Genomic DNA, 13,947 nt, shown 5'->3' with positions numbered 1-13,947 from the left:
ATACTTGGTCATTTAAACTCACCTTCACCTCACAGGTTATTTCCCTTAAACAAATAAGCATGGCAAAATAGACACAGCTTTGCACTCTTTAAAGTCAGTGAAGAAGTAACAGAGGTTCAGCAACAGAAGTTGTGGGTCCCTCAGGAAGGCAAAGCTTGCTACCTCCTCCAGGGAGGTCCACCTGGCCTGGGACCTACAGTGTCACCAAGGTTCCAGGCTGCTTCTGTCTGTCCTTCTACCATCCCTCATAGATGACTTCCTAATTCAAGATAATTTAACGGCACAACACGGCAGCTAGAGTTACAGCTCTTCCGTTAACCTTTCTGTCCCAGGAAGAAATAGGAATGGCAGTCTATGCCCTCTTACAGAGTGCCCTCAGACTATTCGCCCCCAAAGTATCTGCTTCACACCTTCCGGGTTTGGTGCCTCAAGCTACCATCTTGGCTGCCAGATCTTTCAACTGAGCATACTGACACCTTAAAACCTGGGTCGTGGCACTAAGGGAAAAAAAGAGAAGACATCTTGATAAGCAGCCAGCAGGTTTCTGCCCTTGCTTCTACACTATGTAGCAAGCAAGCCTGACTTCTGCGTTCAGACCTCCATCTCTGTGTCTCCTTCAAAGGGACCCAAAGGAAGGAAGGATCTCTGACTAGCATCTTCTAATCTTTCCACTTCTGGCCACTCAGTGACCATTGGTCTTCTTTAGTTAGACCTCATTAGCCTCTCATTAGAATCTCCAGTTCTAAGCCAGATGTGGTAGGATCCACAGGAAATCCCGGCACGAAGGAGGTTAAGGCAGGAGGATCACAAGTTTGGGGCTGAGCTACACCATGAGACCGAGAATTAACTCACAGCACACTTCAGCTTCTTCGACCTGCCCTAGCCACAGCTCCCCTCCCCCGCACTGCCTATCTCTGTTCACGTCTCTCCTGGAAACTGCACTTTGCCAGGTGCAGGGCCCGGCTTCTGCCTCGGGTGCTAACCTCAGTCCCTGGGTCGGGCCCAGGACAGCAGGCCGGTCTGTGGCCGGCATCAGCAGCTGAGTAGAGCTTGCCTTCGAGCATGAAGGATGTCAAAAGATGATTTTGTTAGCAACAGTGGGACCTGGGAGGATGGGCTCTGTACTTCTCTCAAGGTCTCCTGGCCCCTCACTGCGCATTCGTGCGTGCCACAGACAGCCTTGCAATCATGCCGAGTGGCACAAACAAGGCAGTCAAACACAATGAAGGGAATTATTCTCTCACGAGAGTCAGAGCATCTGTTCCTCCCACCTCACCTGGGCGAAGGCCAAATAATCAAGAGAAGGAAACAATGTCTGCCAACAGCACATGTTACCTTGGGTCTTCGTGCAGAGACTATCTCCTCCAAGAATGTGGCTTTCATTGGCTTGGATTTTCCCATCTCAATTTTCCTCACAAACTGAAAGCTATTGTAACGCATAATTTGACATTGTCCTTTCAAATAGAAGCATCGCCTAGCAGATGTGAACAATTATCCCCAATTGTGATGTTTCTTTTCATTAATCTTCAGAGAAACAGCTAACTTGTGCTTTCAAACATTGGTTAAACCAAACCTTTAAGATTTCATAGTGTGGGTTCATCCAACGGGGCTTGATATATTGGGTTTTAAGCCATGTTAATTGATCCCATTACGTTATTAGAGGAGCCTGTAGATTTTCTTAAATCAAGGCATTGTCATGCTGTGCTTGGGGTGGGGGTGAAAGGACTCTAGCCAGCCTGATGGCAACATATGACTCTGGCAGGCCTTGCCCTACTCCCCCCATCCCACTCCACCCCACCCCACCCCACCCCACTCTCCGGCCCCATTCCCTTTGTCTTGCTACAAACCATTAGATTACATTCCTGAAGCTGGCCACCAAGGTCTATTCCCTTATTTGGCCACTTCCTTCTTCTGAGGGAAGGTAGTTGCTGACTTCCAAGGTCCAGCAACTAAAAGCCCCTTTTGGCTCACCTAATGAACTTGCCCGATCAAAATTAAACGCCTCATCCTAGCACGGGCTTTCCCACTTCACCTGTGTAAACCGTCATTTGCTGTGTGCCACCTCTGTCTGCTCTCTATCCAGAGTCAGTGCTTTGACCTCCGGGACACATATCCCTTTCTCCCCTCCCTTGCCGCCTTCCCCCTCTCCCTCATCCTCTAGCTCCCATCTTTGTCTCTTATTCCCTGCCCTTCATCCCTCTGGGGCAAATAAATATTTGTGCTGAGAACTTAGTCTTGGGGGTCCTGAGCTGAAATCGTTCCCTTTCGGGGATGGGTGTCACATATCTTTGTCATAGTTTTAATAACCGAAGGGTAAATAATGAGAAAGTTGATCTGCTGCAGTATGAAGGGCAGGTAAAGAAACTCCAGTGGAAGGTATCAGCCTGGGCTTTTTGATTTCCAACAACAGACAGTCACTTCCCAGTTCCAAACACATTGTCCGATTTAAACAGAGCTCCACTCATAGAGAAAAGCAGGCAGCATGAACCAGGGGTGCATTTTGCTGACCATATGCATGGATTCAGACATTATCACTGTTGGTACAACAGGAGCCTTGCAGAAAAGGAACTCTGGGGCTGACTCTGCCCCTCCCCCAGGACCAGAATGCAAGGGCTCTGGGGGAACTGGCTACATATCAGAAGTGTGAGTCCTTTTGTAGATTTTCTGAGAAGCAGAGACACCCAAACAGACAGGGCTCACCTCAGAAATGTCATCTGAAGGAGAGCTTATCTAAAACGGTTCCCTCTTGAAGGCTTTGTTACCACGAGAGGCAGCCAGGCAGCAGCCACCCCAATGGGCAGGGGACAAGTGACCCTGACAGCAGAGAAACCCTGGCTGGACTTCTGAGGACATCTCTGATGAGAAGGCTCACCGTCCTTAGAGACACAGCCCTCACCTTCACAGCCTCCCCCTTTCCCTAAAGTTTTGTCAAAGCCTGATTTTTCTCTCTCCTTTATGCTGTAGCATTTTGCCAGGGACCCCTGAGCCACAGAACTAGAGGGGGCCTATATGTCGGGTTTACACATGGGGTGTGGTCCTCTGTAGCCAGCTTTGTGATGCCGTGCAAGTCATTTAGCTATTTCAGTTGTCACATTCACCTCTTGGGAGTGGGGGGAGTGCCCGGTGAGAACCTCACCTGGGAAGTCCTAGAGAATAAACAGTGCCTAGCTGAGAGGTCACCAGAACACATGAAAGCTTGGCTACGGGGACAAACAAAGGGCTTCTCCAACTGGGCCATCTCCTGGGTTCCCATCTCACGAAAACACATTCGCCTCTGCAAACACAAGGCAAAGGAGAAGAAAAGCAGTCCTTTGTTCTGTTCACAGTTCTTAAGATATCAGGAGATGGGGCAGTCTGTGTGCAGATTCCTTTCATTACACAACCTCGGCGCTGATGTGGTTAGGTTGGAAGTGAGCGGTGGGGTCTTGCTAGCGCACTCAGAAACGAGGACAGAAACGTCAGGCTTTGCTTCCCCATGGCTGACTGTTGCTCAGTGAGGTTTCTCGGGGCTTTTGTTTGTTTTCTTGGTTACAACCATGAGTAACGCCAGCGCCTCCGGATTGTCTCGCATGGGGATGATAGATGGATGCCAAATTCGCTCTGCAGAGGCCTCCCTTTGGCTGCTCTCGGCTGCTCGGAATGTAATTTCATGCACATTGCAGACGGCCCATTAGCTCTTGGCAAGGAAAATTAAGTTTTTAAAGTTGTTCTCTCTAACAAGCATTTCCCCCGTCACCACACACACACACACACACAAAAGCTTGCTGCAAACAAAGCTCTCTGCCCCTCAGTGTACAACAAGCAAACACTCCCTGCCACCGCCCCGCCCATTCCTCCCATGAAGCCACTGGACTCTGATTTGAATCAACCAAGACCCGATTCAAAACTTTCCCTTCCCTCTCAGGAGAGGAGCATTTGTATTTCAAAAATCATGGAGCAAAGGCTCTGAAAGGAAAGCCATGCTCAGCCCCACCCCCTCTCCTCCCCTCCCCTTCCATGTTGGCACAGGATAGCTTCAGAGCTCTCCGTGCTGCAGAAAAGAAAACAAAGGCATTTCGGTGGGGAAGGGAACCCTACCATGTAGGCTGGTGGCTCCCCCGCCCGGGGTCCGTACATCCCACCTCCTCCCCAGAACCAGCACACATCCCCTTTGCTCTGGGCATGGCCTGTGCCCTAGTGTGAAGCCCCGCCACGCCACCACGTGGGGAGCCAACCTATACTCTAAGGGGTTGAGTTGTTGAAGGACAGATGTTTACCAGTAGCCAGAGTTTTTGTTTTGTTGTTGTTGTTGTTGTTGTTGTTGGGTGGTTTCCCCCCTCTTTTGGAACGTGGTTACCATGGAAACATTGTCAGCCTCAAGTGACTGTCATGAGGTGAGGAAATACTCTTAAAATAAATGATACCAGAAAGGCATATTTATAAAGCTCTTCCCAAACACCTATCTGTTCGCAGGGTGAGCGTGTTTTTAAAGCTATAGATAATCCGAAAGAAAAGGCCTCGGCTCAAAACACCAAAAAACAGAACTGCATGGCCTGCTTCTCCCGCCCCTTCCTAAGGATCTGGTCTTGCCTCCGCTGGGCAAGCACTCTGCACTGTGAGCTGTACAGTTAGATTTTACTCGGCTGTCGCTCTGAAATTGTGCAACACGCTTAAACAGGCTCAAATAACTTATTCAAAACCAATAAAACGCACTTGTCTGGGACCGAAAGCACAAATCCTATGCCAGAGTTGTCAGATCGATAAGCCATAATTTTATTCCGGTCGCACAGACGACAAACGCTTGAGCACAGAACTTGCCTTGCTCCAAGGATGCGCCCTCCTCATTTACCTCCTTGCAAACAGAAGCTCGACCCCAGTGCACACCGATTTGCCCAGCTGCACTCAATTTCGTGTGATCTCTCTTGGCTGAAGGAGACACGTGAGATAGTTCTGATCAAAACTACACTGAAGGCCCTGAAAAGAAGACTATTGGCGAGGATTCTGCACCCCACATTTCTGTATCGCTTGTGACCAGAGACTCTGAGCACCTGTCATGTGACCGTATCTCCAAGGATTTGTGGGTGGCACTCAGCCTTGGGAGATAAACTTACCATGTCTCCAAAGCAAGAGGAGGGCTTGAGCAGAACCTTGGAAGACAGATAACATTTCCCTCCAGAACAAAGGATAGGCCTGTCTGTGGCCCATTGATAAGATGTGGGCTCCGTTAGCTCGGGGTTCATCTCCTCCGAAGTAGCCCACTGCTCAGGCAGGCACCCCTTCGGGCCCACTTGCTGCACCCGGTGGTTGGCAAGGCTAGAGAGATTGCCACTGACATGCTGGCGTGTGTGTGTATGTGTATGTATGTGTATGTATGTGCCTCACTATTTATTACAGTTTTTAAGATCTTAGGCTGGGGAGATAGCTCATAAGAAGTGTTGGCTGTGTACGTGTAAGGGCCTGAGTTTGATGCTCAAAGTCCACATTTAAATTAAAACCAACAGAGGTATGACGGTGTGTGTTTGTAATCCCAGCGTGGTAGGCCGACCCAGGAGGATCTTTGGGGCTTGTGGGGAAGCCATCCTAAACTTGTGGCCAGAGACAAACCCTGTCTCAGAGAACAAGGTTAGCGGGCTTCTGGGGAACAGCACCCAAGATTGACCTTTGGCTTCCATATTCGTGCTCATACATGTGCGCCACACAGGCATGCACACCCCCTGCACACACATACATGCATAAGGTCAGTAAAACCCAAAGAAATGGGTTTTGTTTATATGAGGGGAACAAATGAAGCAGATTTTTTTTTTAATGTTAAGATTTGTTTAAATTTTATTTTTATTTTATGTGCATTGGTGTTTTGCCTGCCTGTATGTCTGTGTGAGGGTATCAGAGACCCTGGAACTGGAGCCACAGAGAGCTCTGAGCTGCCAAGTGGGTGTTGGGAATTGAACCCAGGTCCTCTGGAAGAGCAGCCAGTGCTCTTAACCCCTGAGCCATCTCTCCAGCCCCATGGAGCAGATTTTTAAATTCTTTATTTGTGAGTTTATTTTGGGCTACCTTGCTTTGCCGCACACCTGCCTGCTTGGTGGAGCAGAGCAGCTAAGACACACAGGCCAAGGATGCTCACGGTCAGGGCCCACGTGATCCCAGGTGCTGTCTACCTCGGCTGAGATGTCTTTCCTCTATCTATTTTATTCCAGTCCTTCATCTCTGGGGAGCAATATTGGAGCGTCCTTCAGCAAACTAAAGCCCATGCTAAGCCAGAATCTGTGGATGGAGATATTGTTGTAGGATTCCTCCCATTCCTATCATCTGTTTGTTTTCCTTCCTGTGTATTTCATAACGTGGTGCAGAAACGCCTGATTCAGCAGTTCAAATAGTCTCTGTGTTGGTTGTCACTTCCTCGTGACCCAGTTTATACCCAGTTACTCATTCTAGCATTTTGAGTTCAAGTTTCAAAAAAATTTATTTTCTGCAACTGAGTATGTGTCTGAGGGAGAAAGGGGACGGGAAGGAGTGATTGACAGAGTGCTGGCAGTAACCCTCAAAAGAGCCCATGGTGGGTGTCCCAGAGAAGCCTCAAGGCTTCCTTCTGCTAACGCTCTCTCACACTCTACCCTCTCCAGTTACCCCAACTTTCCCTCGCCATGTTCCCGCATCCTTTCCCTCCAAGGAAACCCCACCACGTGTCACCAGGTATTCAGCTGGGAACACAGTGCGACAGGTTCCCCGCTCCTTGGAGACTCACAGCAGGGAGCTTACTCTCTCACCTTAGTGTACAGCAGAAGTCTGCACCAGCGATTCCAATAGCAGCACCTGGAGAGCCCCCAATCGATGCTGATTGGACCCTCAGGCTACGTTTCTTAGCAACACCGAGACTGGGGGGGGGGGCGGGGAGAAGCGGGGCACTTCTGAAGCCCCGAAGCACTGAGGGACCCCAGGAAAAGAAGTTGGGGGGGCCTTAGAGACGAGGACCCTGGACAGACGGGGAAACACAGCAGGCTCCTCACACCTGGCCATTCCTCGAAGAAAGTGAGGGCAAGCCTCTGGGTCCTGCTCCTCCCACCGACAGCCTGGAAACACAGACGATGCTTGCCTCTGGGGTGGGGCGGGGGTCCAGATAGGCGCTGATGTACCTGGCAGCAGAGGTCCTGGGTAAGGCCTTGCTCCATCAGTCTCAGGGGATGATGTCATCTGCTCTCCAGGCTGGGTCAACACGTGGGAACCCCTCGGTGCACAGTCCCCACTCAACCCAGGACGGCTCGTGTTATTCTTGTTATTCCCGAGTCTTTGACAGATCGCTGGGACAGGGAATCTTGCAAGAATTATTGAAGGTTGCTTGCGGGGACTGAGCGGTCCATTTTCCTTTGAGTTGCTTGAAAGTGTCTTGCGTTGGCCACAGACGATAAGGACTCCAATGTGCATTTGATCCTGGGTGCCTGGGAGAACGTGCCTAAACATTACCGCTTGCGTGGGACACGGGTGAACAGACTAATAAATGATAGCCACTGTTTTCTTCCTCTTCCTCAACTTCCTCTGCCTTACCATTATCTCCCCATCACCACCTTACACACACACACACACACACACACACACACACACACACATACTCACACACTCACTCACTCCCACACTCATTCATGCGCTCCCTCACTCACACCTGGAAATTCCTTTAAAATGACATCTCTTCTCAGGAGACCGGATTACAATGCCGTTTCCTGAAAATGTTATGTCTGGGTCTTACCCTCACTCCGCCCCCAAACCCCAGTTTATTCACTTAACAGCACCCGACCCAGGGTCAAGCGAGTTAGCAGGCCTGGGGTGGGACAACCATCACAGAACCACAAGCCCAGAGTCGGAGGCGTGGCTGAAGAGGTCCTGATACCTAGAGAACGGATCAGGGGAGGCCAGACACTCAGATGAGAGGTGCACGCCCCAAAGCAGTGGCGAGGCCACCAGCTGAGCCTTCCATCCGAATGGGCCGAGGAGCTGGTGGGGTCTGCCTCCCAGCTGCATGAGTGGGCTGCCGGGCAGAAAGAAACAGGGGGCACAGATTGCCGCTCTGCCCTGCCTGCTTACCTTGGCGCATTTCTCACACCAGAAGGCTGCCATTTATGCTGGTGAGTTCCAAGCTGGTGAGGGAACCGTGCTGGGAGCAACTCTAAGATCTCAGTTTGGAGTGACTCATTGACGTGTTTTCTGTGTGAAAACTTTCTTTCCTTGATTATCACGGCTGTATTGCTGTTAAAAACAGGGTTGTTTTTTAGCAGCCTGAGACCCTCTGCCATTCCCACCATCCATTCTCCTGCTGTAATTGAGGCCAACTGTTTTGGAGAAATGCTTTGAGAAGTTCCGTGTTTCTGAAAGCTTTGGCTGCCCCCTACATTTCCTCAATTCCAGTTTATGGCAGACGCCTCACCCCTCCCATCCATCCTCACCCCTCCCAACCACCCCCACTTCGTCTCACCTTAACCTGCCTCCCGTAGGTCTCTGTCAAGTTTAGAATGCAATCATCACATTGAAATCCAAGTTGGAAACCAAAGAGTTCTGGAGAGAGGGCTCTGTGGGGGTGGGGAGGCACTGGCTGTGCAGGCGTGAGGCCCTGAGACTCCCGATAGACTCTCCAGGGCCCACGCAGAGCACACAGCACGTGTGTGACAATGCATTTCTGTAATCCCAGGGCTGGGAAGTGTTGGCAGGTGGCTCACAGGGGCTCCCTGGATAGCCAGTCTAACAGAAATGCTGGGATCCAACTTCAGTAAAGGACCCAAAAGGCCGATAACCAGTTAAAAAAGACATTTTGGCTGGGCAGTGGTGGCACACACCTTTAAGCCAGTGCTCAGGGAGGCAGAGCCAGGTGAATCTCTGTGAGTTTGAGGCCAGCCTGGTCTACAGAGTGAGTTCCAGGACAGTCAAGGCTACACAGAGAAACCCTGTCTCAAAAAAACACAAACAGGCAAACAAAAAAGACACTTTAATGTCCTCTCTCTCTGTCTCTGTGTGTGTGTGTGTCTCTCTCTCTCTCTCTCTCTCTCTCTCTCTCTCTCTCACACACACACACACACACACACACACACATGATTCAAAATAACTTTTCTATTGCTGGTTCAAAGAGAAAAAGTCAAAGGGAGAATCCCTAGGATATCAGCAAGGATAAACACAGGCTGGCAATGTCTTGTGTTTGTTTTAACCATGAAGTAAATGGGAATGAGGAACCAAGGTAAGAGGCAGGCAGCCTCCAGTCCTTCTCACATCTACTTCCCCTGAAGTCGCTGACAACCCAAACCGCTCAGAACAGCTTGAGCACGTTGCTGTTACTGCCCGCAAACCCACCCAAAGGAAATCATGTCATTCGTTAATGTTATATTCGTTCTTCAAAAGAAGAGGCCCAGGAGAGAGAGACACCAGTGCGGTGCCAGCTACTCGAAGATGTGACGTTTCCAAAGATCTCAGGGCCGGGACATTCAACTCTGAGCCCCTGCAACAGGGCTGCCAGCATGAATATGGAAAAGGGCAGTGGGCTCAGAGATGCCCGGTACCAACTTCAGGGTGAGCACTCAGAGTGAGGACACTGAAAGCCACAGCACACGGAGACTCCAGGATGCAACTCCACAGCTCCCGCCTCACTCTCCTCACCTTTCTCCCGATAGACTCTTCAGGAGAAAGAGGCCTCTGACCTGGGAGGCCCAGGCCGTATGTCAGAGAAGGCTCCGAACCCTCATCAAGTCTGACCTTAAGGGAAACAGCCCAGGGAGTTACTGGGCCTCTTGGGTTCTCAGAAAGAACTCCAGTTGGCTCTGTGAGAGTTGGGGAAGTCTCCTCTCTGCCCCTTCAATATTTCTGACGAGAAAGAGAAGACAGCCTACAGGCAGGTGAACCTAGACAGATGGAATGGCAGGCTGAGGAAGTCCAGTCAGTGCTGCCTTCCACCAGAAGAAGCAGAAGAGTGATCTGGGTGGGAGGAGGCCGCAGAGTGTGTTTCCTCCTAGTGAGTTCAGAGCCTAGTGACAGGGTATCCACAAGACTGAGGACATCTGATGGCTCCCCTCCCTCAGCCCTGTCATGTGCTGATTCTCCCTTCTGCTTTCCTATCGCCTCTCCCTTAGTGCTTCTCAGCTGCTTCTGCTTCGTTTGCACCAATGCTAGAGTCCAGACTCCTGCACCCTTTCCATGCATGGTGGTTTGAATGAAAATGGCCCCCATAGGCTCATAGGGAATGGCACTATTAGGAGGTGTGCCCCTGTGGTCCTGTTAGAGGAAGTGTGTCATCTGGGGCCTGGGCTTTGAGGTTTCAAATGCTCAAGCCAGGCCCAGTCTCTCTCTCTCTTCCTGCTGCCTGCGGATCAAGATGTAGAACTCTCAGCTACCTCTCCCGGCACACCATGTCTGCCTGTGGGCCACCATGCTTCCTGCCATGGTGAATGGACTAAACCTGTGAACTGTAAGCCAGCCCCGGTTATAGGTTTTCCTTTATAAGAGTTGTCTTGGCCATGGTGCCTCTTCACAGCAATAGAAACTCTAAGGCACTGTGGCCATGTCCTCCCAGACATCTCCCTGCCACCTCAAAACCCAAGCCGCTTGCTGACGAAACTCTGCTTTCTACCTAAACACGCCCTACATGCTCCCATCTTCTGAACAGTGGGGCCAAGAGCCTCCTACCCATCCCATCCCCTAGAAGCCTGTCTACACTCCACAGCTTGTAGATTACTAAACCCATTCAGCTTGATTTTTACACCATCAACCATTATAACGTAGCTCCCTTGCTGGGTAAATTTTAGTAGGGTGTAGAAAAGCCATGAAGAGAAGAGACCTGAAATCACTCTCCTCAGCCCCTCAGGCGTCTCCATCTCTTGAGTATGTTCTCAGCCTCTTCAAGAGTGTTTCTGAGCCTTCAACAGTTCCCATTCCCCCTCAAGAGTATTCCAGCCCTTCTGGAGTGTTCTCAGGCCCTTGAGAATGTTCCCGGCTCCTCACAAGTGTCCTTGTCCCTCTCAGGAGTGTTCTCAGACCCTCACAAGTGTTCTCAGCCACTCAGGAGGGTCCTCACCTCTCTCAGGAGTGTTCTCAACCACTCAGGAGTGTTCTCAGCTCCTCACAACTGTCCTCATCCCCTCCCCCAGGATTGCTCTCAGTGCTCTCGGGTCCTCCAGAGCATCTTCAGCCCTTCAAGGATGTTCTCAGCCTCCCTAATAGTTTTATCGGCTTCCTCGGGAGGGGGTGTTCTCAGCCCTTCGGGTGTTTCAGCTCCCCACGCTGTCTGTCCTGCACCCACTACCCCTCAAAGATCACCGCTGGTTATTTCTTGGGTGAGAGGGATGCACACTTTTGTGACTTCATAGGGCAGAGTTGGGAGAGTTGGAAGACGAGTACCTGGAGTTGATGCCGTGTCCTCCACACCCTTGTGCGTCCTTCCTGTGAGTGTTAGGGAATGCCTTGGCTGGGCTCTTCGTTTGGTCAGGACTCAGTGATGTACCCAGGCAGACCCAGGCTGAGTGCCCACTGTCACCATTCAGCACCCAGCTGAGTTCCCCCTGATCTCTGTGGATTCCCAGAGAAAATTGGACCCTCAACTCAAGCGTCTCCATGACGTACGTGCTTAATCCATACCACTTGGAAATGGAAGGGGGTCCAAGGCCCAGCCCTTTACTCGAACACTCTTCTCTCTGAGTTACTAATGATGAATCGGGGGTCTGAAAAGAAGTCTCCTTTCTGATTTCAGATATGATGCAAAAACCTAGGTCTGATGTTTGTATCAACCTTCCAGAGACACAGACTGGTCATCCTTCATCCATGCCCTCCCTTGCCCCTGCACAGGAAGTCTAGGAAGGCCACTATTAACACACCTCTCTCCATTTAGATATATCAGTCTTCCCACCCGGAAGTAGACGACACTTCCTGTCTTAACCAGGCTGGCCTTGAGATGTGCTTTGAGCAACAGAACGAAGTTGAAAGCGGAGCATACAGGAAACAATGCTCTGGCATTTCCGGTGCCACACATTCAGTGCACAGGCAGTGATACCCTTTGTCTCTGACTGGGAAGCTGTGCGTGGGAAAGAAGTCCAACCACACGGAGGTCACCCTGCTATGCAAAGGCCCAAGCCATCTACACACAGAAGCTCCACGAAGGGAGAAAGGGAGGCTCAGACAGTTGGCTAGGGGCCCCAGATGTTCAAGTAAAGCTTTTGTTTTGGTTGGGTTGGTTTGGTTTGGTGTTTTGGGTTGGTTTTTTTTTTTTGAGTGTTGAGAGCCTAGCTGACAGGCAGAGCCACCCAGCTGCAATCAGCTCAGAAGGTAGAATTGTGGGAAGTGATACAATGTAGTTAAGCCGCTGGGGTTCGAGGGTGGCTAATTCTGTAGCGATGGCGGAATGAGCCACCACGTGACTGCTGCCTTCTGCTTTGTGTTTCAGAGGCCCTGGCTCCTGGATGCCACCTCCCTCCACTCATCTCGTCCAGCTATGAGTGCCTTTCCTGACTTTCTTTTTTGTCTAGCCACTTCATCTCCACTTTCACTTCATCTCCTTTCACTCCCACAGCTTCCCACAGCACCCTCGACAATGGTGTGAACGTTTTCCCACCCAGCCGTCTCCCCGACGCCAAACTCGGATCTGCATCTTACTCAGGACTCGCTTCATGGGGAAGTGTGAGCAAGCCCTGAACTTGCAGCCTACCTTCCTGGAGTCGGCTAGGAGTCTACAGTGAGCTGTCTGACGGACCTCCACCCTCCCTGGGTTAATCAGAGCCTAGCTCATTTCTGTTTTCCTGTCCCACTATCATTCTTCTTTGTGGTTACATCAAGGCTACACCATGGCTTCTTTGTCGCTAGGCTCACACCCATGTCCCAGACAGGAAGAAGCAGCAAGTGACAGGATCCAGATCTAGAAGGCATCACTTTTCCAGGAATCCCCAGAAGGTTTCCCCTCTTGTCAGTAGCCAGAGGCACACCTCAAGGATATTCACAGCTAAGCAAACACCTAACAGCACCTCAACTTTGACCTGGAAGCACTCCATACGTGGATCTGTCTGCCTGTGGGGGACCAAGGAGAAAACAGATGAGCAGTGACTGTCCGTGTCGGCCTCATTCTCCACCTATAAAGCTAGAACTTACCTTGTTTGAAATTCAGAGACACTGTGGGCAAACCTTAGTACCAAGGGCACGGCAGCACCCAGGGAGAGTGCTATTCTCTCTGTCCTTACGTTTTCAGGAGCAGCGCCTAGTCAGGAGCTCTCCTGAAGGAGCAGAAAAAGCACTGTGGAGGCACAGTTCTGAGTTCTGTGAATCCCCCGAATTCACTTCTCCGGTAATACATCTCTTCTGAATAGGATATTCGGCTGTTAATAAATCCGGCTGGACTGTCATCACAACTCTTCACGTCCATGTGACACATGAAAAGCGAGGCTTGGAAAGACACAGAGAGCAAATTGGCAGTTCCGCTGCGCTGTGGCTCAGTGCTGCATGCTTCTTCTCTGATTCATGGAAAAACACACTGCACACGGAAGTCAGCTATGGTTTTAAAATGGCTCAGACCAGACAGTTTAAGAATCAAGCCCTGAGGTCTTTGTTGCCGAGGGCTGGAGAGCTTACCTGGAGGTGACTGGTGGGAAGACGCTGGGACCCTACTTTGTGTCTGCCTTACCACAGCTTCTTTTTTAAAGCAAACCAATGAAGACATTTGTAAGATTTTTTTTTCTTGCTAAGGAACAGTGCAAAATGACTCAAAAGTGACTACATTGCCTCACATCACCAAAGCGTTCAAGAGTAGAGTTTCACTTCCAATGGATCCAACTGCTCAAATGAAGGATTGAAAGTTATCTTTATTGCTAGACATCTCTGTCAGTGGACGGTTCCCCTGAAGGTTCAGAATGAGCCCATCAGTTTGGGATCCCCAGCAGAAAGAAAAGGCCCTATCCCCAGTAGTTTGGTGTTGTTGTTTAAATATATTAGTTAATTAATTAATTTTTAAAAAACCTC

At 50.4% G+C, this 13,947-nt stretch overlaps 1 long non-coding RNA gene across 4 annotated transcripts; it reads right to left on the bottom strand.

Moving 5' to 3' along the window:
- Positions 1-4,896: 4,896 nt before the first annotated feature.
- On the bottom strand, positions 4,897-13,735 carry LOC132655240 (uncharacterized). 4 transcript variants are annotated; one of them, XR_009592978.1, is made up of 4 exons: positions 13,084-13,735; positions 12,769-13,002; positions 8,056-8,217; positions 4,897-7,415 (listed from the first exon to the last, which is right to left on the bottom strand). It is a non-coding gene; the product is annotated as an uncharacterized LOC132655240 (long non-coding RNA). The 4 variants fall into 4 exon arrangements; XR_009592976.1 differs by having other exon boundaries at positions 12,769-13,729; XR_009592977.1 differs by lacking the exons at positions 12,769-13,002; positions 13,084-13,735 and adding an exon at positions 8,444-12,181.
- Positions 13,736-13,947: the final 212 nt, after the last annotated feature.

The sequence above is a fragment of the Meriones unguiculatus genome, chromosome 7, assembly GCF_030254825.1.
Source record: "Meriones unguiculatus strain TT.TT164.6M chromosome 7, Bangor_MerUng_6.1, whole genome shotgun sequence".
NCBI lineage: Eukaryota > Metazoa > Chordata > Mammalia > Rodentia > Muridae > Meriones > Meriones unguiculatus.
This window is presented reverse-complemented; position numbering and strand designations above follow the sequence as displayed.